The 26617-nt window shown below is 35.8% G+C and overlaps 1 long non-coding RNA gene and 8 other non-coding genes across 9 annotated transcripts; 8 read left to right on the top strand and 1 right to left on the bottom strand.

Moving 5' to 3' along the window:
- The first annotated feature begins 2218 nt into the window (after positions 1-2218).
- On the top strand, positions 2219-2409 carry LOC135764489 (U2 spliceosomal RNA). Its single transcript, XR_010540034.1, has one exon. It is a non-coding gene; the product is annotated as a U2 spliceosomal RNA (small nuclear RNA).
- A 782-nt stretch (positions 2410-3191) lies between these two features.
- Positions 3192-3356, top strand: LOC135764345 (U1 spliceosomal RNA). The gene has a single exon (XR_010539898.1). It is a non-coding gene; the product is annotated as a U1 spliceosomal RNA (small nuclear RNA).
- Positions 3357-9030: 5674 nt separating this feature from the next.
- Positions 9031-9221, top strand: LOC135764488 (U2 spliceosomal RNA). The gene has a single exon (XR_010540033.1). It is a non-coding gene; the product is annotated as a U2 spliceosomal RNA (small nuclear RNA).
- A 781-nt stretch (positions 9222-10002) lies between these two features.
- LOC135764344 (U1 spliceosomal RNA) lies at positions 10003-10167 on the top strand. Its single transcript, XR_010539897.1, has one exon. It is a non-coding gene; the product is annotated as a U1 spliceosomal RNA (small nuclear RNA).
- A 5673-nt stretch (positions 10168-15840) lies between these two features.
- On the top strand, positions 15841-16031 carry LOC135764487 (U2 spliceosomal RNA). Its single transcript, XR_010540032.1, has one exon. It is a non-coding gene; the product is annotated as a U2 spliceosomal RNA (small nuclear RNA).
- Positions 16032-16814: 783 nt separating this feature from the next.
- Positions 16815-16979, top strand: LOC135764389 (U1 spliceosomal RNA). Its single transcript, XR_010539939.1, has one exon. It is a non-coding gene; the product is annotated as a U1 spliceosomal RNA (small nuclear RNA).
- Positions 16980-22653: 5674 nt separating this feature from the next.
- Positions 22654-22844, top strand: LOC135764486 (U2 spliceosomal RNA). The gene has a single exon (XR_010540031.1). It is a non-coding gene; the product is annotated as a U2 spliceosomal RNA (small nuclear RNA).
- A 785-nt stretch (positions 22845-23629) lies between these two features.
- Positions 23630-23794, top strand: LOC135764343 (U1 spliceosomal RNA). Its single transcript, XR_010539896.1, has one exon. It is a non-coding gene; the product is annotated as a U1 spliceosomal RNA (small nuclear RNA).
- Positions 23795-24411: 617 nt separating this feature from the next.
- LOC135764296 (uncharacterized) lies at positions 24412-25517 on the bottom strand. The gene is made up of 3 exons (XR_010539850.2): positions 25478-25517; positions 25068-25135; positions 24412-24940 (listed from the first exon to the last, which is right to left on the bottom strand). It is a non-coding gene; the product is annotated as an uncharacterized lncRNA (long non-coding RNA).
- Between the last annotated feature and the right edge of the window lie 1100 nt (positions 25518-26617).

The following is a 26617-nucleotide window of genomic DNA, read 5'->3' as shown; positions in this document are numbered from 1 at the left end:
CCTATTTCACAAAATGGCGGCTTTGACCGGAAGTAGGGAAAACATCGTTCAGGTTGCACCACTACGATGGCCACTCAATATAGTATGGACTGACAGCTGCTTTGTTTTCTCCTACACATGAATTTACTTGTAAAAATAACAATAACAGATATTGTCGATTGGTGTTATATTATTTTTTTAGCATTTCGTATTATCAAAATATATCATATGTTAGACAGCTTATCAATTTTAAATAAAATAACGAGACATACATAACTATTCGTGTCTGCTCCCGTTTATTGTAATGAGTGTGCACATTTGGAGAAATACTTAGACATTTTACTTCTTATTTCTTTAGACTGAATAATTATTTCTTATTAATTCCAAAGTATGCGACCCGATGATCTAATCGTGGTGTTGTATGTGCTATTCCTCGTTTGTTTGCCTGCATCCATTGCTTTACGGCTTGCTTGTTGCGTTTAAATGCACATTTGATTTCTTTACCAGCATTGGATTTAGACCATTCAATGAGAAGAGTTAACAGCGTTTATTATGATTGATAAGCCCTCAACGGAGAATGAGGTCGGCATACATTAAAAGCCTTATTTTGTTTTTATCGTGTGCCTTCCAAAATGTATGCGACGAAACTTAAATCACGCAAAATATGAATGGTAACTAGACGTGCTTGTTGTGTGCAAGGAGTGCATTTATTTGTAAACTTTTGCTAAATCAAAATGGTTTATTTGTATTTGCTTTTTACCTGGGTTTTATCAGGTTCGCAGTCGGGACATTTTTAATCCATAGTGTATGCATAATTAATTTCAAAGAAATAAGAAGTAAAATGTGTAAGTATTCCTCAAAATGTGCTTTGGACTAAGTCCCCCGTCATCACAGCAAACGGGAGCAGACCCGAATAGGTATGGCTAGTTATTTTATTAAAAATTTCCAGCCGTCTGTAAATTTATGTTTGAAAGAAAAAAGTAAATTAATATCTTACTTACTGTTTTTGTCTTGTTTTCTAGTGAATATCTGACAATGCTTAAATGGAGATACATTTACTTGGTAAGCAAAGTGGCTTAAGATATTATGTATTGTAATAGAAAATTGTTATAAAAACGTTTTGTTTTTGCTGGGAATTCTTGTATATATTTCACAGCTATATAATTAATTATAATAACGCACTTTTTGTTGATAAACATGTTAAAAAATACATTAACACATAATAATGTGGCAACAAATCAAATGTGCATTTAAATGCAACAAGCAAAAATAAATAAATAAAGCAAATGCACGGAAAAGAAACGAGGAATAAAAGAAACACCGCGATTAAAAAAATCAGATCGCATACTTTGTAAAATAATTGAAATAAATTATAAAAATCAACAGGTTTATATTTAAAACAAATAAAAAATATCTGCCAGCGGGGTAAGAAAAATAAACTTAATTCTAGTTTCAACTTAATTCAATAATAAACTCAATTTAGGTTTATTTTTCTTACCCCACTGGCAGATATTTTTACTTGTTTTAAGCCTTAACCTATTACATTTTAGAATTTATTTCAGTAAACAAGACTTAAATTCTAAGCCACTTTGCTTATTAAGTAAATGTATCTCGATTTAAGAATTATTTTTTAACTCGAAAACATTAAGAAAATACTAAGTAAACGAACAAATTGGGATGTTCAAAACACTTAAATATTTTTTTTCACTCTACCCTTCATATTACAGCTGTCGAAAAACCACAGCAACGTTGACAGACCCGGAAGCCATGATACATTAGCAGTTTTTAAAATAAGTTAAATCTAGAATCCTTATTGGTTTTAGATACTTTAAAGCAATGAATGATCTTCTTTCTTTTGAATTGATTTGGTATTATGGAGGAGCTCTGTGTCTGGTTATTGAAGATGATTTGTTCTTTGCTCCTATGTTGGCTTATTTTTTTGTTATTTCCGTTACTATATATATTTTTTCTTTGTTTTTTCTGATTTGAGGTTATGAAAATGTTTTAATTTGTAATAAAGGTTTTTTGAAAATTCTAAATTCTCTCTATCTCTCTCTCTCTCTCTCTCTCTCATGAGCGTGGATCAGATCCTGCATTAAAACATGAACTTCTGATTTGCTAGCTCAACGTTCTACCTCTGGGTTATACAATGAGAACGTATAGAGTTAAATGCCCGCTAGCCTCCACCCCAAAAGCCAGCGCCTTCGCCGGCTCCCCCTTTGGCTGCGTCTATTCCGGTATCGCTTCTCGGCCTTTTGGCTAAGATCAAGTGTAGTATCTGTTCTTATCAGTTTAATGTCTGATACGTCTCCTATCCGGGGACTATATGTTAAATGGATTTTTGACCTTCGGAAATGGAAGCGGAGCTTGCTCCTTCCACTCCATGCATCAACATGGTATTGCAGTGTTTCCATGAATGGTGCGCTCCCCATCTCGGGGATAAATAAGTCAAGTATAAAAAAAGAATTTGCTTCTTTTGTGCGTGAGTGACGGTGTTTTTTCTAATCCGTGTGTTTTAAAATTGCTGTGGTTTCGTTGGCTTTATTGGTTTAACGAAAAGCTTGCGTGGAAATGAACACGCTGATAAAGAAATGTTTTTGTAATGTATTTAATTATTTTCTTTACAAGTTTGCGGAGGTGATACGAGGACGAATTAAACATCCTCGACACAGCTGAAGGCGCAACAAAAGCGAACGAGACCGATTGGAATGTTAAAAACACCTGAAAACTTTTTTCACTACCCTTCATACTACAGCTGTCGAAACACCACAGCAACGTCGACAGACCTGGAAGCATAGCTGTACTTGTTTAACTCACAACGACAACGGGTAAGTCATTGAGCCCTGTGTTTTTATTTATCCACGTTCTAAAATTGCTATGCTTTCGTTGTTTCTTGATTGCTCTGTACATTTCTTTGTTTCTATTCCACGTAAAGTTACTTTGTAATAACGAAACCATATATTTGAATGCGCAATTTAAATCCATTTGATTTAAATTGTTTCACATATTTCACTCTACACGGTTCAACCGGGCTGGAAACGGAATAAAAACAGGGTAGATCTCGAAGAATGTTTGGTCTCAGACGTGGCTTCGTGCGCTTTCCACCTGGTCACACACAGTAAATGAAATGTTAGTCGGACGGCCTCCGGGGGCGCCGTCGATGTGATCGGTCACAGGAAGATGCGGCCGTCTGGCCTCAAAGGGTGTCGCTCATACTTACCTGGCAGGGGAGACACCATGATCATGAAGGTGGTTCACCCAGGGCGAGGCTCAGCCATTGCACTCCGGTTGGGCTGACCCTTTGCGAATTCCCCAAATGTGGGAATCTCGACTGCAAAATTTCTGATAGTGGGGGACTGCGTTCGCGCTCTCCCCTGACCTTTGTGTTAAAAATAGATTCGCTTGTCGTTTTACGTAAAATCCAAGAGACGTCTAACCACGGCCCAAGAATACATTAGTCATCAAAAAAGCGGCTATTCAACGACTACATAACTTTTAATAGACAGCGAATAAGTGTCTAGGCTAAAACAAGGCTTAATTTGGGCTGTCAGTGAAAATCTAATAGCCGTTTGACCATTCCAAACGAATAGACTAGCCATTAAATAGAACCACAATCAAACGGCTACATGTCTAAGAGCACAAAATAATGCTTAGATGATTCTTTTACTTCCAATATAAGAGGTTCTCGGGAATGGCAATCATCCAAACTAATAAATTATAAAGGCTTTTATAAGAAAATGACAACAGTTAAACAACCTAGACAGCGTTGGGCAATACAAAATGCTAATAAATACAAGACAAATTGAAATATTGTACATGCATGTACATTAAACCAGCCAACAAATCTGCCAATGGGCTACGACAATTTTTCTTGAATTAAGTGTTTATATCTAGATTTGTTTCTTACCCCTTTGGCAGATTTATTTGCTTGTTTTAAGCCCAAATTCTGAGTTTTTTCTCCCTAAAGGCTAGGTTTATTTTCTTAGGGCATTTTGCTCATCAAAAAATGCATCTTATTTTAAGACTTTCTAGATATTTGTATAGTTAAAACAGTTCGAAATAACAAGTAAGAAATGATTTTTTGCAATGTATTCATTCATTCGCTACCCTTCATACTACAGCTGTCGAAAAACCACAGCAACGTCGACAGACCTGGAAGCGTAGCTGTATTTGTTTAACTCACAAAGACAACGGGTAAAGTATTTTCTTGATTACCTAAATGACTTGCTGTAGGAAAATAAGTTTAGGTTTAAGGGGGGAAATACAGTTTAAAGGGATATTTCAATTTATGATGATAATTCTGTCATCATTTACTCATGCATACAGGCTTACAACAACACGAGGATTAGTTTTTTTCTGAGTAACACAAAAGAAGGTATTTTGAGGAATGATGGTAAACCCACAGCAGATAGTCACCATTGACTTCCATAGTAGGAATAAAAAAATATGATGGAATTTAATAGGTACCATCAACCGTGTGCTAACCATCACTTTGCAAAATATTTTCTTCATCATTTATCACGATACTTCCAAAATAATTTTTCCTACTAAGTCAATATTTCATTATTTGCTTTACAAGCTTAAAAATGATGGTGACAGGATTCCATGGTAATCACAAACAGGTAAACAAGTAAAATAATCACTATTTACTTTTAAAAGCATTTTGAAAATTGCTTGCTTATGCTGGGAGTAAAGGTATTTCATGCAAAAGGTATTTCCTCTTTAAAAGGTAATGTATGCTTCTTTTAAAGCTGACACATTTGCCACATTAAAATAACAGAAATGTGTACTGTTTAAACTTTTTGGAGCCGGTGTGTCTGTGTTCTTGGGGCACACATCTACATGTAAAAGCAGAATTGCTTATTATTCTTCTCTATTTCTTGTATAGGTCAATTATGAGTGAAGAACCGTTCACCAAATGAAGACCGCAGCCAGGTGACGGGATCCTGTGGTAATCACAAACAGGTAAACCAGTAAAATAATCATCATTTAATGTTAAAATAATTTTGAAAATTGAAGTTCTGTGTGTTCTTATTGTACTTTATTTATTTCTGCAGGTAAGCACCATACCGTAAGCTTCATTCCCTTTATAACAGGTAAGGTTCATACTGTTTTATTCTTTTGTACTGTTTTATTCGTACTGTTTTAAATCATTCAGTAAATGCAAAGTTAAACTGATGTGTTTTTAATCTAGATTTAAAAGTGTCTACTGTTGAAGCACATCTGATCTCTTCTGAAAGCTGATAATAACTGAATGCTGAGGCACCTTGTTTTGAGTGAACCCTTGTTTTTTCTAAATGACCTGATCCTATTGATCCGAGTAATCGGTTTCATATTCGATTAGCATATCTGTCATGTATTGTAGCCATGAAGTGGTTTTTAAACAAGAAACAGTACTTTTTAAATCCATTGACCATTGCAATAATCGGCCCTGCTGGTGATGAAAGCATGAACAAGTTTCTCTAAGTCCTGTCTTGAGACAAAACCTCTAATTCTGGCAATATTTCTGAGATGGTAGTAAAAGCAGAATTCCTTATTATTTTTCTCTATCTCAGGCTCTACGGCATATATGTCATGATTTTATTTGTCTATTTATATGTCTATTTACAAGGACTGCCTTGGCCAAATGTTATTGTTAATTAATATTGAAGCAGTTATTTAACATAGGTCCTTTGAGTAGTGATTTGTGTAATGATCCATATATCTATTTTTATGTATATTTTTAACTTAGGAATGTGATTTTAAAGCTCATATTTGTTATTGTATGACACCTCTCATGTTATGAAAGTAAAAAATAAATGTATTTTCTGATGTCTTGCATTTCTGTTTTTAAACTGTTAATCCTTATCAAGTGCTATACATTAGAAAGTGGATATAGAGTGAAATGCACACGGTGAATAATGAACGCAGACCTTCAGTGCCGGACCTCTGACCCGCTAACCTCCATCCCGACAGCCAGCGCCTTCTCCGGATGCCATTGCGGTATCGCTTCTCGGCTTTTTGGGTGAGATCGAGTGGACACCGGGGACTACACGTTTAAATGGATTTTTGACCTTCGGCTATGGAAGCGAGGCTTGTTCCGTCCACTCCGTGCATCGACTCTGGCGCTTTCCGGGGACAAATAAGGTGAGTTTAAAATCAGAGTTTGCTTCTTTAGTGCGTGGTTGCCAGTTTGTTTGCCAGTCCGTGGTCCATAATACGTTCCGCGTTCGTGGTCTCTCCATCGCTCAGTACTTTTCTGTGTTTCTATTTTACGTAAAGCTAACACCAAAACGATTGTGGAAGGCGCTATATAGATTGTTCTCAAAGAAAAAAAACGAGAAACAAACCCATGTGAATATGGGTCAAATTATCTAGGCGGAGCACTTCGTTCAAAGAAAAACGCAACAGAATTGTTTGCGTTGAACAAAGACAATGGTGCCTGCAGACATCGAATGTGTATTGTGGATAAAAAATGGCCAGTGGGGTGGGACAATTTTTCTTGAATTAAGTGTTTATGGGAAAAGTTCACGAATTTTTTCTTACCCTGTAGTCAGATTTATTTGCTTGTTTTAAGCATAAAATAACAGGAGAAGAAATTGTGTAGGGGGAGCAGAGGGTTTTTTTTCGTTCAAAGAAAAGCAGCGTGGCACGAATGAATGTTTGGCTGAAATGCTATCGTAATTTCCCCCTTAATTTTCCTTACAAACATGAAACCAGAGAGAAGGGTCAGTTGGCATCGAATTGCACCTTGTATTCGGTGATTGATTGAGGAAAAATATGCGTATGTGTATATATATACTTGTTTTGTTGAACAGAGACAATGGCCGCGTGCTCCAGCGTCACCTATATGCCTATTTCACAAAATGGCGGCTTTGACCGGAAGTAGGGAAAACATCGTTCAGGTTGCACCACTACGATGGCCACTCAATATAGTATGGACTGACAGCTGCTTTGTTTTCTCCTACACATGAATTTACTTGTAAAAATAACAATAACAGATATTGTCGATTGGTGTTATATTATTTTTTTAGCATTTCGTATTATCAAAATATATCATATGTTAGACAGCTTATCAATTTTAAATAAAATAACGAGACATACATAACTATTCGTGTCTGCTCCCGTTTATTGTAATGAGTGTGCACATTTGGAGAAATACTTAGACATTTTACTTCTTATTTCTTTAGACTGAATAATTATTTCTTATTAATTCCAAAGTATGCGACCCGATGATCTAATCGTGGTGTTGTATGTGCTATTCCTCGTTTGTTTGCCTGCATCCATTGCTTTACGGCTTGCTTGTTGCGTTTAAATGCACATTTGATTTCTTTACCAGCATTGGATTTAGACCATTCAATGAGAAGAGTTAACAGCGTTTATTATGATTGATAAGCCCTCAACGGAGAATGAGGTCGGCATACATTAAAAGCCTTATTTTGTTTTTATCGTGTGCCTTCCAAAATGTATGCGACGAAACTTAAATCACGCAAAATATGAATGGTAACTAGACGTGCTTGTTGTGTGCAAGGAGTGCATTTATTTGTAAACTTTTGCTAAATCAAAATGGTTTATTTGTATTTGCTTTTTACCTGGGTTTTATCAGGTTCGCAGTCGGGACATTTTTAATCCATAGTGTATGCATAATTAATTTCAAAGAAATAAGAAGTAAAATGTGTAAGTATTCCTCAAAATGTGCTTTGGACTAAGTCCCCCGTCATCACAGCAAACGGGAGCAGACCCGAATAGGTATGGCTAGTTATTTTATTAAAAATTTCCAGCCGTCTGTAAATTTATGTTTGAAAGAAAAAAGTAAATTAATATCTTACTTACTGTTTTTGTCTTGTTTTCTAGTGAATATCTGACAATGCTTAAATGGAGATACATTTACTTGGTAAGCAAAGTGGCTTAAGATATTATGTATTGTAATAGAAAATTGTTATAAAAACGTTTTGTTTTTGCTGGGAATTCTTGTATATATTTCACAGCTATATAATTAATTATAATAACGCACTTTTTGTTGATAAACATGTTAAAAAATACATTAACACATAATAATGTGGCAACAAATCAAATGTGCATTTAAATGCAACAAGCAAAAATAAATAAATAAAGCAAATGCACGGAAAAGAAACGAGGAATAAAAGAAACACCGCGATTAAAAAAATCAGATCGCATACTTTGTAAAATAATTGAAATAAATTATAAAAATCAACAGGTTTATATTTAAAACAAATAAAAAAATATCTGCCAGCGGGGTAAGAAAAATAAACTTAATTCTAGTTTCAACTTAATTCAATAATAAACTCAATTTAGGTTTATTTTTCTTACCCCACTGGCAGATATTTTTACTTGTTTTAAGCCTTAACCTATTACATTTTAGAATTTATTTCAGTAAACAAGACTTAAATTCTAAGCCACTTTGCTTATTAAGTAAATGTATCTCGATTTAAGAATTATTTTTTAACTCGAAAACATTAAGAAAATACTAAGTAAACGAACAAATTGGGATGTTCAAAACACTTAAATATTTTTTTTCACTCTACCCTTCATATTACAGCTGTCGAAAAACCACAGCAACGTTGACAGACCCGGAAGCCATGATACATTAGCAGTTTTTAAAATAAGTTAAATCTAGAATCCTTATTGGTTTTAGATACTTTAAAGCAATGAATGATCTTCTTTCTTTTGAATTGATTTGGTATTATGGAGGAGCTCTGTGTCTGGTTATTGAAGATGATTTGTTCTTTGCTCCTATGTTGGCTTATTTTTTTGTTATTTCCGTTACTATATATATTTTTTCTTTGTTTTTTCTGATTTGAGGTTATGAAAATGTTTTAATTTGTAATAAAGGTTTTTTGAAAATTCTAAATTCTCTCTATCTCTCTCTCTCTCTCTCTCTCTCATGAGCGTGGATCAGATCCTGCATTAAAACATGAACTTCTGATTTGCTAGCTCAACGTTCTACCTCTGGGTTATACAATGAGAACGTATAGAGTTAAATGCCCGCTAGCCTCCACCCCAAAAGCCAGCGCCTTCGCCGGCTCCCCCTTTGGCTGCGTCTATTCCGGTATCGCTTCTCGGCCTTTTGGCTAAGATCAAGTGTAGTATCTGTTCTTATCAGTTTAATGTCTGATACGTCTCCTATCCGGGGACTATATGTTAAATGGATTTTTGACCTTCGGAAATGGAAGCGGAGCTTGCTCCTTCCACTCCATGCATCAACATGGTATTGCAGTGTTTCCATGAATGGTGCGCTCCCCATCTCGGGGATAAATAAGTCAAGTATAAAAAAGAATTTGCTTCTTTTGTGCGTGAGTGACGGTGTTTTTTCTAATCCGTGTGTTTTAAAATTGCTGTGGTTTCGTTGGCTTTATTGGTTTAACGAAAAGCTTGCGTGGAAATGAACACGCTGATAAAGAAATGTTTTTGTAATGTATTTAATTATTTTCTTTACAAGTTTGCGGAGGTGATACGAGGACGAATTAAACATCCTCGACACAGCTGAAGGCGCAACAAAAGCGAACGAGACCGATTGGAATGTTAAAAACACCTGAAAACTTTTTTCACTACCCTTCATACTACAGCTGTCGAAACACCACAGCAACGTCGACAGACCTGGAAGCATAGCTGTACTTGTTTAACTCACAACGACAACGGGTAAGTCATTGAGCCCTGTGTTTTTATTTATCCACGTTCTAAAATTGCTATGCTTTCGTTGTTTCTTGATTGCTCTGTACATTTCTTTGTTTCTATTCCACGTAAAGTTACTTTGTAATAACGAAACCATATATTTGAATGCGCAATTTAAATCCATTTGATTTAAATTGTTTCACATATTTCACTCTACACGGTTCAACCGGGCTGGAAACGGAATAAAAACAGGGTAGATCTCGAAGAATGTTTGGTCTCAGACGTGGCTTCGTGCGCTTTCCACCTGGTCACACACAGTAAATGAAATGTTAGTCGGACGGCCTCCGGGGGCGCCGTCGATGTGATCGGTCACAGGAAGATGCGGCCGTCTGGCCTCAAAGGGTGTCGCTCATACTTACCTGGCAGGGGAGACACCATGATCATGAAGGTGGTTCACCCAGGGCGAGGCTCAGCCATTGCACTCCGGTTGGGCTGACCCTTTGCGAATTCCCCAAATGTGGGAATCTCGACTGCAAAATTTCTGATAGTGGGGGACTGCGTTCGCGCTCTCCCCTGACCTTTGTGTTAAAAATAGATTCGCTTGTCGTTTTACGTAAAATCCAAGAGACGTCTAACCACGGCCCAAGAATACATTAGTCATCAAAAAAGCGGCTATTCAACGACTACATAACTTTTAATAGACAGCGAATAAGTGTCTAGGCTAAAACAAGGCTTAATTTGGGCTGTCAGTGAAAATCTAATAGCCGTTTGACCATTCCAAACGAATAGACTAGCCATTAAATAGAACCACAATCAAACGGCTACATGTCTAAGAGCACAAAATAATGCTTAGATGATTCTTTTACTTCCAATATAAGAGGTTCTCGGGAATGGCAATCATCCAAACTAATAAATTATAAAGGCTTTTATAAGAAAATGACAACAGTTAAACAACCTAGACAGCGTTGGGCAATACAAAATGCTAATAAATACAAGACAAATTGAAATATTGTACATGCATGTACATTAAACCAGCCAACAAATCTGCCAATGGGCTACGACAATTTTTCTTGAATTAAGTGTTTATATCTAGATTTGTTTCTTACCCCTTTGGCAGATTTATTTGCTTGTTTTAAGCCCAAATTCTGAGTTTTTTCTCCCTAAAGGCTAGGTTTATTTTCTTAGGGCATTTTGCTCATCAAAAAATGCATCTTATTTTAAGACTTTCTAGATATTTGTATAGTTAAAACAGTTCGAAATAACAAGTAAGAAATGATTTTTTGCAATGTATTCATTCATTCGCTACCCTTCATACTACAGCTGTCGAAAAACCACAGCAACGTCGACAGACCTGGAAGCGTAGCTGTATTTGTTTAACTCACAAAGACAACGGGTAAAGTATTTTCTTGATTACCTAAATGACTTGCTGTAGGAAAATAAGTTTAGGTTTAAGGGGGGAAATACAGTTTAAAGGGATATTTCAATTTATGATGATAATTCTGTCATCATTTACTCATGCATACAGGCTTACAACAACACGAGGATTAGTTTTTTTCTGAGTAACACAAAAGAAGGTATTTTGAGGAATGATGGTAAACCCACAGCAGATAGTCACCATTGACTTCCATAGTAGGAATAAAAAAATATGATGGAATTTAATAGGTACCATCAACCGTGTGCTAACCATCACTTTGCAAAATATTTTCTTCATCATTTATCACGATACTTCCAAAATAATTTTTCCTACTAAGTCAATATTTCATTATTTGCTTTACAAGCTTAAAAATGATGGTGACAGGATTCCATGGTAATCACAAACAGGTAAACAAGTAAAATAATCACTATTTACTTTTAAAAGCATTTTGAAAATTGCTTGCTTATGCTGGGAGTAAAGGTATTTCATGCAAAAGGTATTTCCTCTTTAAAAGGTAATGTATGCTTCTTTTAAAGCTGACACATTTGCCACATTAAAATAACAGAAATGTGTACTGTTTAAACTTTTTGGAGCCGGTGTGTCTGTGTTCTTGGGGCACACATCTACATGTAAAAGCAGAATTGCTTATTATTCTTCTCTATTTCTTGTATAGGTCAATTATGAGTGAAGAACCGTTCACCAAATGAAGACCGCAGCCAGGTGACGGGATCCTGTGGTAATCACAAACAGGTAAACCAGTAAAATAATCATCATTTAATGTTAAAATAATTTTGAAAATTGAAGTTCTGTGTGTTCTTATTGTACTTTATTTATTTCTGCAGGTAAGCACCATACCGTAAGCTTCATTCCCTTTATAACAGGTAAGGTTCATACTGTTTTATTCTTTTGTACTGTTTTATTCGTACTGTTTTAAATCATTCAGTAAATGCAAAGTTAAACTGATGTGTTTTTAATCTAGATTTAAAAGTGTCTACTGTTGAAGCACATCTGATCTCTTCTGAAAGCTGATAATAACTGAATGCTGAGGCACCTTGTTTTGAGTGAACCCTTGTTTTTTCTAAATGACCTGATCCTATTGATCCGAGTAATCGGTTTCATATTCGATTAGCATATCTGTCATGTATTGTAGCCATGAAGTGGTTTTTAAACAAGAAACAGTACTTTTTAAATCCATTGACCATTGCAATAATCGGCCCTGCTGGTGATGAAAGCATGAACAAGTTTCTCTAAGTCCTGTCTTGAGACAAAACCTCTAATTCTGGCAATATTTCTGAGATGGTAGTAAAAGCAGAATTCCTTATTATTTTTCTCTATCTCAGGCTCTACGGCATATATGTCATGATTTTATTTGTCTATTTATATGTCTATTTACAAGGACTGCCTTGGCCAAATGTTATTGTTAATTAATATTGAAGCAGTTATTTAACATAGGTCCTTTGAGTAGTGATTTGTGTAATGATCCATATATCTATTTTTATGTATATTTTTAACTTAGGAATGTGATTTTAAAGCTCATATTTGTTATTGTATGACACCTCTCATGTTATGAAAGTAAAAAATAAATGTATTTTCTGATGTCTTGCATTTCTGTTTTTAAACTGTTAATCCTTATCAAGTGCTATACATTAGAAAGTGGATATAGAGTGAAATGCACACGGTGAATAATGAACGCAGACCTTCAGTGCCGGACCTCTGACCCGCTAACCTCCATCCCGACAGCCAGCGCCTTCTCCGGATGCCATTGCGGTATCGCTTCTCGGCTTTTTGGGTGAGATCGAGTGGACACCGGGGACTACACGTTTAAATGGATTTTTGACCTTCGGCTATGGAAGCGAGGCTTGTTCCGTCCACTCCGTGCATCGACTCTGGCGCTTTCCGGGGACAAATAAGGTGAGTTTAAAATCAGAGTTTGCTTCTTTAGTGCGTGGTTGCCAGTTTGTTTGCCAGTCCGTGGTCCATAATACGTTCCGCGTTCGTGGTCTCTCCATCGCTCAGTACTTTTCTGTGTTTCTATTTTACGTAAAGCTAACACCAAAACGATTGTGGAAGGCGCTATATAGATTGTTCTCAAAGAAAAAAAACGAGAAACAAACCCATGTGAATATGGGTCAAATTATCTAGGCGGAGCACTTCGTTCAAAGAAAAACGCAACAGAATTGTTTGCGTTGAACAAAGACAATGGTGCCTGCAGACATCGAATGTGTATTGTGGATAAAAAATGGCCAGTGGGGTGGGACAATTTTTCTTGAATTAAGTGTTTATGGGAAAAGTTCACGAATTTTTTCTTACCCTGTAGTCAGATTTATTTGCTTGTTTTAAGCATAAAATAACAGGAGAAGAAATTGTGTAGGGGGAGCAGAGGGTTTTTTTTCGTTCAAAGAAAAGCAGCGTGGCACGAATGAATGTTTGGCTGAAATGCTATCGTAATTTCCCCCTTAATTTTCCTTACAAACATGAAACCAGAGAGAAGGGTCAGTTGGCATCGAATTGCACCTTGTATTCGGTGATTGATTGAGGAAAAATATGCGTATGTGTATATATATACTTGTTTTGTTGAACAGAGACAATGGCCGCGTGCTCCAGCGTCACCTATATGCCTATTTCACAAAATGGCGGCTTTGACCGGAAGTAGGGAAAACATCGTTCAGGTTGCACCACTACGATGGCCACTCAATATAGTATGGACTGACAGCTGCTTTGTTTTCTCCTACACATGAATTTACTTGTAAAAATAACAATAACAGATATTGTCGATTGGTGTTATATTATTTTTTTAGCATTTCGTATTATCAAAATATATCATATGTTAGACAGCTTATCAATTTTAAATAAAATAACGAGACATACATAACTATTCGTGTCTGCTCCCGTTTATTGTAATGAGTGTGCACATTTGGAGAAATACTTAGACATTTTACTTCTTATTTCTTTAGACTGAATAATTATTTCTTATTAATTCCAAAGTATGCGACCCGATGATCTAATCGTGGTGTTGTATGTGCTATTCCTCGTTTGTTTGCCTGCATCCATTGCTTTACGGCTTGCTTGTTGCGTTTAAATGCACATTTGATTTCTTTACCAGCATTGGATTTAGACCATTCAATGAGAAGAGTTAACAGCGTTTATTATGATTGATAAGCCCTCAACGGAGAATGAGGTCGGCATACATTAAAAGCCTTATTTTGTTTTTATCGTGTGCCTTCCAAAATGTATGCGACGAAACTTAAATCACGCAAAATATGAATGGTAACTAGACGTGCTTGTTGTGTGCAAGGAGTGCATTTATTTGTAAACTTTTGCTAAATCAAAATGGTTTATTTGTATTTGCTTTTTACCTGGGTTTTATCAGGTTCGCAGTCGGGACATTTTTAATCCATAGTGTATGCATAATTAATTTCAAAGAAATAAGAAGTAAAATGTGTAAGTATTCCTCAAAATGTGCTTTGGACTAAGTCCCCCGTCATCACAGCAAACGGGAGCAGACCCGAATAGGTATGGCTAGTTATTTTATTAAAAATTTCCAGCCGTCTGTAAATTTATGTTTGAAAGAAAAAAGTAAATTAATATCTTACTTACTGTTTTTGTCTTGTTTTCTAGTGAATATCTGACAATGCTTAAATGGAGATACATTTACTTGGTAAGCAAAGTGGCTTAAGATATTATGTATTGTAATAGAAAATTGTTATAAAAACGTTTTGTTTTTGCTGGGAATTCTTGTATATATTTCACAGCTATATAATTAATTATAATAACGCACTTTTTGTTGATAAACATGTTAAAAAATACATTAACACATAATAATGTGGCAACAAATCAAATGTGCATTTAAATGCAACAAGCAAAAATAAATAAATAAAGCAAATGCACGGAAAAGAAACGAGGAATAAAAGAAACACCGCGATTAAAAAAATCAGATCGCATACTTTGTAAAATAATTGAAATAAATTATAAAAATCAACAGGTTTATATTTAAAACAAATAAAAAATATCTGCCAGCGGGGTAAGAAAAATAAACTTAATTCTAGTTTCAACTTAATTCAATAATAAACTCAATTTAGGTTTATTTTTCTTACCCCACTGGCAGATATTTTTACTTGTTTTAAGCCTTAACCTATTACATTTTAGAATTTATTTCAGTAAACAAGACTTAAATTCTAAGCCACTTTGCTTATTAAGTAAATGTATCTCGATTTAAGAATTATTTTTTAACTCGAAAACATTAAGAAAATACTAAGTAAACGAACAAATTGGGATGTTCAAAACACTTAAATATTTTTTTTCACTCTACCCTTCATATTACAGCTGTCGAAAAACCACAGCAACGTTGACAGACCCGGAAGCCATGATACATTAGCAGTTTTTAAAATAAGTTAAATCTAGAATCCTTATTGGTTTTAGATACTTTAAAGCAATGAATGATCTTCTTTCTTTTGAATTGATTTGGTATTATGGAGGAGCTCTGTGTCTGGTTATTGAAGATGATTTGTTCTTTGCTCCTATGTTGGCTTATTTTTTTGTTATTTCCGTTACTATATATATTTTTTCTTTGTTTTTTCTGATTTGAGGTTATGAAAATGTTTTAATTTGTAATAAAGGTTTTTTGAAAATTCTAAATTCTCTCTATCTCTCTCTCTCTCTCTCTCTCTCATGAGCGTGGATCAGATCCTGCATTAAAACATGAACTTCTGATTTGCTAGCTCAACGTTCTACCTCTGGGTTATACAATGAGAACGTATAGAGTTAAATGCCCGCTAGCCTCCACCCCAAAAGCCAGCGCCTTCGCCGGCTCCCCCTTTGGCTGCGTCTATTCCGGTATCGCTTCTCGGCCTTTTGGCTAAGATCAAGTGTAGTATCTGTTCTTATCAGTTTAATGTCTGATACGTCTCCTATCCGGGGACTATATGTTAAATGGATTTTTGACCTTCGGAAATGGAAGCGGAGCTTGCTCCTTCCACTCCATGCATCAACATGGTATTGCAGTGTTTCCATGAATGGTGCGCTCCCCATCTCGGGGATAAATAAGTCAAGTATAAAAAAAGAATTTGCTTCTTTTGTGCGTGAGTGACGGTGTTTTTTCTAATCCGTGTGTTTTAAAATTGCTGTGGTTTCGTTGGCTTTATTGGTTTAACGAAAAGCTTGCGTGGAAATGAACACGCTGATAAAGAAATGTTTTTGTAATGTATTTAATTATTTTCTTTACAAGTTTGCGGAGGTGATACGAGGACGAATTAAACATCCTCGACACAGCTGAAGGCGCAACAAAAGCGAACGAGACCGATTGGAATGTTAAAAACACCTGAAAACTTTTTTCACTACCCTTCATACTACAGCTGTCGAAACACCACAGCAACGTCGACAGACCTGGAAGCATAGCTGTACTTGTTTAACTCACAACGACAACGGGTAAGTCATTGAGCCCTGTGTTTTTATTTATCCACGTTCTAAAATTGCTATGCTTTCGTTGTTTCTTGATTGCTCTGTACATTTCTTTGTTTCTATTCCACGTAAAGTTACTTTGTAATAACGAAACCATATATTTGAATGCGCAATTTAAATCCATTTGATTTAAATTGTTTCACATATTTCACTCTACACGGTTCAACCGGGCTGGAAACGGAATAAAAACAGGGTAGATCTCGAAGAATGTTTGGTCTCAGACGTGGCTTCGTGCGCTTTCCACCTGGTCACACACAGTAAATGAAATGTTAGTCGGACGGCCTCCGGTGGCGCCGTTCGATGTGATCGGTCACAGGAAGATGCGGCCGTCTGGCCTCAAAGGGTGTCGCTCATACTTACCTGGCAGGGGAGACACCATGATCATGAAGGTGGTTCACCCAGGGCGAGGCTCAGCCATTGCACTCCGGTTGGGCTGACCCTTTGCGAATTCCCCAAATGTGGGAATCTCGACTGCAAAATTTCTGATAGTGGGGCACTGCGTTCGCGCTCTCCCCTGACCTTTGTGTTAAAAATAGATTCGCTTGTCGTTTTACGTAAAATCCAAGAGACGTCTAACCACGGCCCAAGAATACATTAGTCATCAAAAAAGCGGCTATTCAACGACTACATAACTTTTAATAGACAGCGAATAAGTGTCTAGGCTAAAACAAGGCTTAATTTGGGCTGTCAGTGAAAATCTAATAGCCGTTTGACCATTCCAAACGAATAGACTAGCCATTAAATAGAACCACAATCAAACGGCTACATGTCTAAGAGCACAAAATAATGCTTAGATGATTCTTTTACTTCCAATATAAGAGGTTCTCGGGAATGGCAATCATCCAAACTAATAAATTATAAAGGCTTTTATAAGAAAATGACAACAGTTAAACAACCTAGACAGCGTTGGGCAATACAAAATGCTAATAAATACAAGACAAATTGAAATATTGTACATGCATGTACATTAAACCAGCCAACAAATCTGCCAATGGGCTACGACAATTTTTCTTGAATTAAGTGTTTATATCTAGATTTGTTTCTTACCCCTTTGGCAGATTTATTTGCTTGTTTTAAGCCCAAATTCTGAGTTTTTTCTCCCTAAAGGCTAGGTTTATTTTCTTAGGGCATTTTGCTCATCAAAAAATGCATCTTATTTTAAGACTTTCTAGATATTTGTATAGTTAAAACAGTTCGAAATAACAAGTAAGAAATGATTTTTTGCAATGTATTCATTCATTCGCTACCCTTCATACTACAGCTGTCGAAAAACCACAGCAACGTCGACAGACCTGGAAGCGTAGCTGTATTTGTTTAACTCACAAAGACAACGGGTAAAGTATTTTCTTGATTACCTAAATGACTTGCTGTAGGAAAATAAGTTTAGGTTTAAGGGGGGAAATACAGTTTAAAGGGATATTTCAATTTATGATGATAATTCTGTCATCATTTACTCATGCATACAGGCTTACAACAACACGAGGATTAGTTTTTTTCTGAGTAACACAAAAGAAGGTATTTTGAGGAATGATGGTAAACCCACAGCAGATAGTCACCATTGACTTCCATAGTAGGAATAAAAAAATATGATGGAATTTAATAGGTACCATCAACCGTGTGCTAACCATCACTTTGCAAAATATTTTCTTCATCATTTATCACGATACTTCCAAAATAATTTTTCCTACTAAGTCAATATTTCATTATTTGCTTTACAAGCTTAAAAATGATGGTGACAGGATTCCATGGTAATCACAAACAGGTAAACAAGTAAAATAATCACTATTTACTTTTAAAAGCATTTTGAAAATTGCTTGCTTATGCTGGGAGTAAAGGTATTTCATGCAAAAGGTATTTCCTCTTTAAAAGGTAATGTATGCTTCTTTTAAAGCTGACACATTTGCCACATTAAAATAACAGAAATGTGTACTGTTTAAACTTTTTGGAGCCGGTGTGTCTGTGTTCTTGGGGCACACATCTACATGTAAAAGCAGAATTGCTTATTATTCTTCTCTATTTCTTGTATAGGTCAATTATGAGTGAAGAACCGTTCACCAAATGAAGACCGCAGCCAGGTGACGGGATCCTGTGGTAATCACAAACAGGTAAACCAGTAAAATAATCATCATTTAATGTTAAAATAATTTTGAAAATTGAAGTTCTGTGTGTTCTTATTGTACTTTATTTATTTCTGCAGGTAAGCACCATACCGTAAGCTTCATTCCCTTTATAACAGGTAAGGTTCATACTGTTTTATTCTTTTGTACTGTTTTATTCGTACTGTTTTAAATCATTCAGTAAATGCAAAGTTAAACTGATGTGTTTTTAATCTAGATTTAAAAGTGTCTACTGTTGAAGCACATCTGATCTCTTCTGAAAGCTGATAATAACTGAATGCTGAGGCACCTTGTTTTGAGTGAACCCTTGTTTTTTCTAAATGACCTGATCCTATTGATCCGAGTAATCGGTTTCATATTCGATTAGCATATCTGTCATGTATTGTAGCCATGAAGTGGTTTTTAAACAAGAAACAGTACTTTTTAAATCCATTGACCATTGCAATAATCGGCCCTGCTGGTGATGAAAGCATGAACAAGTTTCTCTAAGTCCTGTCTTGAGACAAAACCTCTAATTCTGGCAATATTTCTGAGATGGTAGTAAAAGCAGAATTCCTTATTATTTTTCTCTATCTCAGGCTCTATCTCAGGCTCTACGGCATATATGTCATGATTTTATTTGTCTATTTATATGTCTATTTACCAAGGACTGCCTTGGCCAAATGTTATTGTTAATTAATATTGAAGCAGTTATTTAACATAGGTCCTTTGAGTAGTGATTTGTGTAATGATCCATATATCTATTTTTATGTATATTTTTAACTTAGGAATGTGATTTTAAAGCTCATATTTGTTATTGTATGACACCTCTCATGTTATGAAAGTAAAAAATAAATGTATTTTCTGATGTCTTGCATTTCTGTTTTTAAACTGTTAATCCTTATCAAGTGCTATACATTAGAAAGTGGATATAGAGTGAAATGCACACGGTGAATAATGAACGCAGACCTTCAGTGCCGGACCTCTGACCCGCTAACCTCCATCCCGACAGCCAGCGCCTTCTCCGGATGCCATTGCGGTATCGCTTCTCGGCTTTTTGGGTAAGATCGAGTGGACACCGGGGACTACACGTTTAAATGGATTTTTGACCTTCGGCTATGGAAGCGAGGCTTGTTCCGTCCACTCCGTGCATCGACTCTGGCGCTTTCCGGGGACAAATAAGGTGAGTTTAAAATCAGAGTTTGCTTCTTTAGTGCGTGGTTGCCAGTTTGTTTGCCAGTCCGTGGTCCATAATACGTTCCGCGTTCGTGGTCTCTCCATCGCTCAGTACTTTTCTGTGTTTCTATTTTACGTAAAGCTAACACCAAAACGATTGTGGAAGGCGCTATATAGATTGTTCTCAAAGAAAAAAAAAACGAGAAACAAACCCATGTGAATATGGGTCAAATTATCTAGGCGGAGCACTTCGTTCAAAGAAAAAAACGCAACAGAATTGTTTGCGTTGAACAAAGACAATGGTGCCTGCAGACATCGAATGTGTATTGTGGATAAAAAATGGCCAGTGGGGTGGGACAATTTTTCTTGAATTAAGTGTTTATGGGAAAAGTTCACGAATTTTTTCTTACCCTGTAGTCAGATTTATTTGCTTGTTTTAAGCATAAAATAACAGGAGAAGAAATTGTGTAGGGGGAGCAGAGGGTTTTTTTTTCGTTCAAAGAAAAGCAGCGTGGCACGAATGAATGTTTGGCTGAAATGCTATCGTAATTTCCCCCTTAATTTTCCTTACAAACATGAAACCAGAGAGAAGGGTCAGTTGGCATCGAATTGCACCTTGTATTCGGTGATTGATTGAGGAAAAATATGCGTATGTGTATAGAACAGAGACAATGGCCGCGTGCTCCAGCGTCACCTATATGCCTATTTCACAAAATGGCGGCTTTGACCGGAAGTAGGGAAAACATCGTTCAGGTTGCACCACTACGATGGCCACTCAATATAGTATGGACTGACAGCTGCTTTGTTTTCTCCTACACATGAATTTACTTGTAAAAATAACAATAACAGATATTGTCGATTGGTGTTATATTATTTTTTTAGCATTTCGTATTATCAAAATATATCATATGTTAGACAGCTTATCAATTTTAAATAAAATAACGAGACATACATAACTATTCGTGTCTGCTCCCGTTTATTGTAATGAGTGTGCACATTTGGAGAAATACTTAGACATTTTACTTCTTATTTCTTTAGACTGAATAATTATTTCTTATTAATTCCAAAGTATGCGACCCGATGATCTAATCGTGGTGTATGTGCTATTCCTCGTTTGTTTGCCTGCATCCATTGCTTTACGGCTTGCTTGTTGCGTTTAAATGCACATTTGATTTCTTTACCAGCATTGGATTTAGACCATTCAATGAGAAGAGTTAACAGCGTTTATTATGATTGATAAGCCCTCAACGGAGAATGAGGTCGGCATACATTAAAAGCCTTATTTTGTTTTTATCGTGTGCCTTCCAAAATGTATGCGACGAAACTTAAATCACGCAAAATATGAATGGTAACTAGACGTGCTTGTTGTGTGCAAGGAGTGCATTTATTTGTAAACTTTTGCTAAATCAAAATGGTTTATTTGTATTTGCTTTTTACCTGGGTTTTATCAGGTTCGCAGTCGGGACATTTTTAATCCATAGTGTATGCATAATTAATTTCAAAGAAATAAGAAGTAAAATGTGTAAGTATTCCTCAAAATGTGCTTTGGACTAAGTCCCCCGTCATCACAGCAAACGGGAGCAGACCCGAATAGGTATGGCTAGTTATTTTATTAAAAATTTCCAGCCGTCTGTAAATTTATGTTTGAAAGAAAAAAGTAAATTAATATCTTACTTACTGTTTTTGTCTTGTTTTCTAGTGAATATCTGACAATGCTTAAATGGAGATACATTTACTTGGTAAGCAAAGTGGCTTAAGATATTATGTATTGTAATAGAAAATTGTTATAAAAACGTTTTGTTTTTGCTGGGAATTCTTGTATATATTTCACAGCTATATAATTAATTATAATAACGCACTTTTTGTTGATAAACATGTTAAAAAATACATTAACACATAATAATGTGGCAACAAATCAAATGTGCATTTAAATGCAACAAGCAAAAATAAATAAATAAAGCAAATGCACGGAAAAGAAACGAGGAATAAAAGAAACACCGCGATTAAAAAAATCAGATCGCATACTTTGTAAAATAATTGAAATAAATTATAAAAATCAACAGGTTTATATTTAAAACAAATAAAAAATATCTGCCAGCGGGGTAAGAAAAATAAACTTAATTCTAGTTTCAACTTAATTCAATAATAAACTCAATTTAGGTTTATTTTTCTTACCCCACTGGCAGATATTTTTACTTGTTTTAAGCCTTAACCTATTACATTTTAGAATTTATTTCAGTAAACAAGACTTAAATTCTAAGCCACTTTGCTTATTAAGTAAATGTATCTCGATTTAAGAATTATTTTTTAACTCGAAAACATTAAGAAAATACTAAGTAAACGAACAAATTGGGATGTTCAAAACACTTAAATATTTTTTTTCACTCTACCCTTCATATTACAGCTGTCGAAAAACCACAGCAACGTTGACAGACCCGGAAGCCATGATACATTAGCAGTTTTTAAAATAAGTTAAATCTAGAATCCTTATTGGTTTTAGATACTTTAAAGCAATGAATGATCTTCTTTCTTTTGAATTGATTTGGTATTATGGAGGAGCTCTGTGTCTGGTTATTGAAGATGATTTGTTCTTTGCTCCTATGTTGGCTTATTTTTTTGTTATTTCCGTTACTATATATATTTTTTTCTTTGTTTTTTCTGATTTGAGGTTATGAAAATGTTTTAATTTGTAATAAAGGTTTTTTGAAAATTCTAAATTCTCTCTATCTCTCTCTCTCTCTCTCTCTCTCTCATGAGCGTGGATCAGATCCTGCATTAAAACATGAACTTCTGATTTGCTAGCTCAACGTTCTACCTCTGGGTTATACAATGAGAACGTATAGAGTTAAATGCCCGCTAGCCTCCACCCCAAAAGCCAGCGCCTTCGCCGGCTCCCCCTTTGGCTGCGTCTATTCCGGTATCGCTTCTCGGCCTTTTGGCTAAGATCAAGTGTAGTATCTGTTCTTATCAGTTTAATGTCTGATACGTCTCCTATCCGGGGACTATATGTTAAATGGATTTTTGACCTTCGGAAATGGAAGCGGAGCTTGCTCCTTCCACTCCATGCATCAACATGGTATTGCAGTGTTTCCATGAATGGTGCGCTCCCCATCTCGGGGATAAATAAGTCAAGTATAAAAAAAAGAATTTGCTTCTTTTGTGCGTGAATGACGGTGTTTTTTCTAATCCGTGTGTTTTAAAATTGCTGTGATTTCGTTGGCTTTATTGGTTTAACGAAAAGCTTGCGTGGAAATGAACACGCTGATAAAGAAATGTTTTTGTAATGTATTTAATTAATTTCTTTACAAGTTTGCGGAGGTGATACGAGGACGAATTAAACATCCTCGACACAGCTGAAGGCGCAACAAAAGCGAACGAGACCGATTGGAATGTTAAAAACACCTGAAAACTTTTTTCACTACCCTTCATACTACAGCTGTCGAAAAACCACAGCAACGTCGACAGACCTGGAAGCATAGCTGTACTTGTTTAACTCACAACGACAACGGGTAAGTCATTGAGCCCTGTGTTTTTATTTATCCACGTTCTAAAATTGCTATGCTTTCGTTGTTTCTTGATTGCTCTGTACATTTTTTTTTGTTTCTATTCCACGTAAAGTTACTTTGTAATAACGAAACCATATATTTGAATGCGCAATTTAAATCCATTTGATTTAAATTGTTTCACATATTTCACTCTACACGGTTCAACCGGGCTGGAAACGGAATAAAAACAGGGTAGATCTCGAAGAATGTTTGGTCTCAGACGTGGCTTCGTGCGCTTTCCACCTGGTCACACACAGTAAATGAAATGTTAGTCGGACGGCCTCCGGGGGCGCCGTCGATGTGATCGGTCACAGGAAGATGCGGCCGTCTGGCCTCAAAGGGTGTCGCTCATACTTACCTGGCAGGGGAGACACCATGATCATGAAGGTGGTTCACCCAGGGCGAGGCTCAGCCATTGCACTCCGGTTGGGCTGACCCTTTGCGAATTCCCCAAATGTGGGAATCTCGACTGCAAAATTTCTGATAGTGGGGGACTGCGTTCGCGCTCTCCCCTGACCTTTGTGTTAAAAATAGATTCGCTTGTCGTTTTACGTAAAATCCAAGAGACGTCTAACCACGGCCCAAGAATACATTAGTCATCAAAAAAGCGGCTATTCAACGACTACATAACTTTTAATAGACAGCGAATAACCCAGATAGCAATTTTGTTCCGGCCCAGCTCCGGCCCACACAACCAGTTTTTCCTCGGCCCACATACAACGAAGAATGACGGCCCTACAGTGGCCCAGTTCTGAATTACGGACAAAGGCCACACATGGGCCACAACTGGCCCATGTCTCTGACAGAAAATAGCCCATAATTGGCCCAAACCTGGGCCAGAACAGGTTATAACATCGGTACCAGTTCTCAGCCATAGGTCAACCATATTAAAACCAGCATTTAACCAGAACTTCCAAAACTGAGCCATAACTCAGCCTAATCTTGCCCAAATTATATTAATAAATAAATCACACGAAAAATTACTTTCAAATTGTTTGCCTTTTTATTAATCAATAGCACACAAGTCAATAACACTACAACATTGTATGTGTTAAAACTCTTCTAGTATAAACTGTCAGCAAAAAACAAAAATACTAGTTTGTTCAAATACATTATTGGCATGAATCTACCAACAACTTAAATTACAAAGCAATTTCATCCTTAGTAAACAAACAAAAGTTTAGAACAAACTGATAATAAAAAAACCTTTGTGACAGTTACATTTGTGTGTTAAACGTAGCTTGCCCAAATTGCCAGCTATACACAAATACAGAAGTTCATTGAAATTAATATATAAGCATGAATAGAAATGTAAATGAATTACCATGGGTAAATACAAGTTTAAACCAAACTGAACTAAAAAGTTAGTTAATTAGAAACTTCATGTGTATGTGAAACCAACTCTACAGCCAGCCAGCCAGCAAAGATACAAGGTCCAGTTAAAGTATTAGCATGAATCTAACTTAGGTAATTTCAAATAAAACGAAAAATTAAAACAATACAATTCATAAAAATGAAACAAACAATCAAGCACTAATAATAATCTATGTGTATGAGAAAGTGTTCCTATTCAGGATTGTCCTCAACAAGAAGTACTGCTTTCCAGCCTCTCTTTTCTTCTCAGCTCCTCTTTCCATAGATGTAAACATTACAGCAGCCCACTGTTATATAAAAGAAAACAGATGCAAATCAATAATTGTTATGAAGCAAAAGCCATATAATAAAGTTATTAAAAGCATAATGGTATACTTTAAAACAAACAGTTAGATAAACAATAAGAAGATGAACCTTTTAGGATGAACTGCTTCTGTTTTCTTCCTCAAGTTGCTTTGGATGAAAATGTCTGCGTTGAATGTCTAAATAAAATGAAACATAGCTTAGACCTTAAAGATGTACTTTTCATTTAGATACAAAGCAAATGAGCAAATGAGATATGTTCTAAGCATGTATTTAAAATATATTATATTAGGAATATCCCCATTATTAGTTAACAAGAAAATTTAGTCAAATCAATATAAATGAAAGAGAGAAGAACCATATACTGCACGTCTAAGGTCTTCACAATTGCTGTCATACTTTATCCACCTATGAGAAATTCAGCTTTGCAGAAATAATTCTAAAGATTTGTCAAGTATTGATTTTGGAAGCAATTAAATTAACATTAAATTAAATGGTGGCCCTGATGTACTGTCACTAACCTGAATGTCACCTCCTCCTGTCCTGTCAGCATCATTGTCCCACGTCTTTACCTGAAGCAAACACAGCAGATGATTAACAGAAAATAATTTCACAGTATTCCATATATTCAAAATATTTTTATTTTTACCATTTTCCTTTGTATTCAACAATGCAATTCGTGTAACTAAAGTAATGTTAGGCTATGGTCAGTTCTTACTCACTTATGAATGAAACCACTGTCCAGCTTTCTGTATTTATCAGCTTTCACTGAAATCACAATGTGACTATTTAGCCATATAGAGCAATCTTTTGATAATAAACACAAAGATGCAAACATGAGCCTCAATATTTAATTTACCTTAATGTGTCTATTTGAATATACACCCCATCATCCTTCTCTTGTCCCACTCCAGAGTCTTCATGTCTTGATGAACACAGACACACACTTTCATCAAAAAAGGAAATTAAACGTTACAGAAATACATTTTTAAATATGTTTTTTATATAAATGTTCTAACATCAGGAAGACCAGATAACCAAATTCAATTACTTCATTATAATATGATCACAGTTATTCTTAACCTGATAGAAAACAGCTAATTTAATATCAATAATATAACGTTAATTGTCACACTTTACGTTACACACGAATCACGTAAACGTTTGCATCCCTTTATACGTGTGTAAGACATTTAAACAAAAACATTTTTATGATTGTAAAAGTTTAAATATTTAAGTTCAGGTACTTACTATCTTTCATCCTGCTGCCTTTGAAATCTGTGTGTCCGTTATGATTGATTGACGCGGTGTAACTGCTACTCCTGGGGTTAACCCCGCCTATTGGTTAATTTGATTGGCCGCCGCTCGGCTTCCGTTAACAGGAAAGCTCGTCTTCTGTTATGTGCCAGTGGCACTCGCCTTTTTTGATTTGATTGGCCATCTCAATCATTTTTGACAAGGTGTTCAACGTAATGCTGAGTTGTAGGAACTGGAGAAACGGATGACGTTAAAATACCGCGAGAGTGATTTGAAATCAGAATGCTGTCCATGATCTTTCGAGTCGCTCTCGCAGTACTTTGATGTCATCCGCGTGTAGGTTCTTGTTGCACTTCATAAATAAACTGCGCATCCTTAACGTAACGCGAAGGTTAACAATACAT

Source organism: Paramisgurnus dabryanus, chromosome 9 (genome assembly GCF_030506205.2).
Source record: "Paramisgurnus dabryanus chromosome 9, PD_genome_1.1, whole genome shotgun sequence".
Classification (NCBI taxonomy): Eukaryota; Metazoa; Chordata; class Actinopteri; order Cypriniformes; family Cobitidae; genus Paramisgurnus; species Paramisgurnus dabryanus.
The sequence above is the reverse complement of the archived record's forward strand: the minus strand, read 5'-3'. Positions and strand labels throughout refer to the sequence as shown.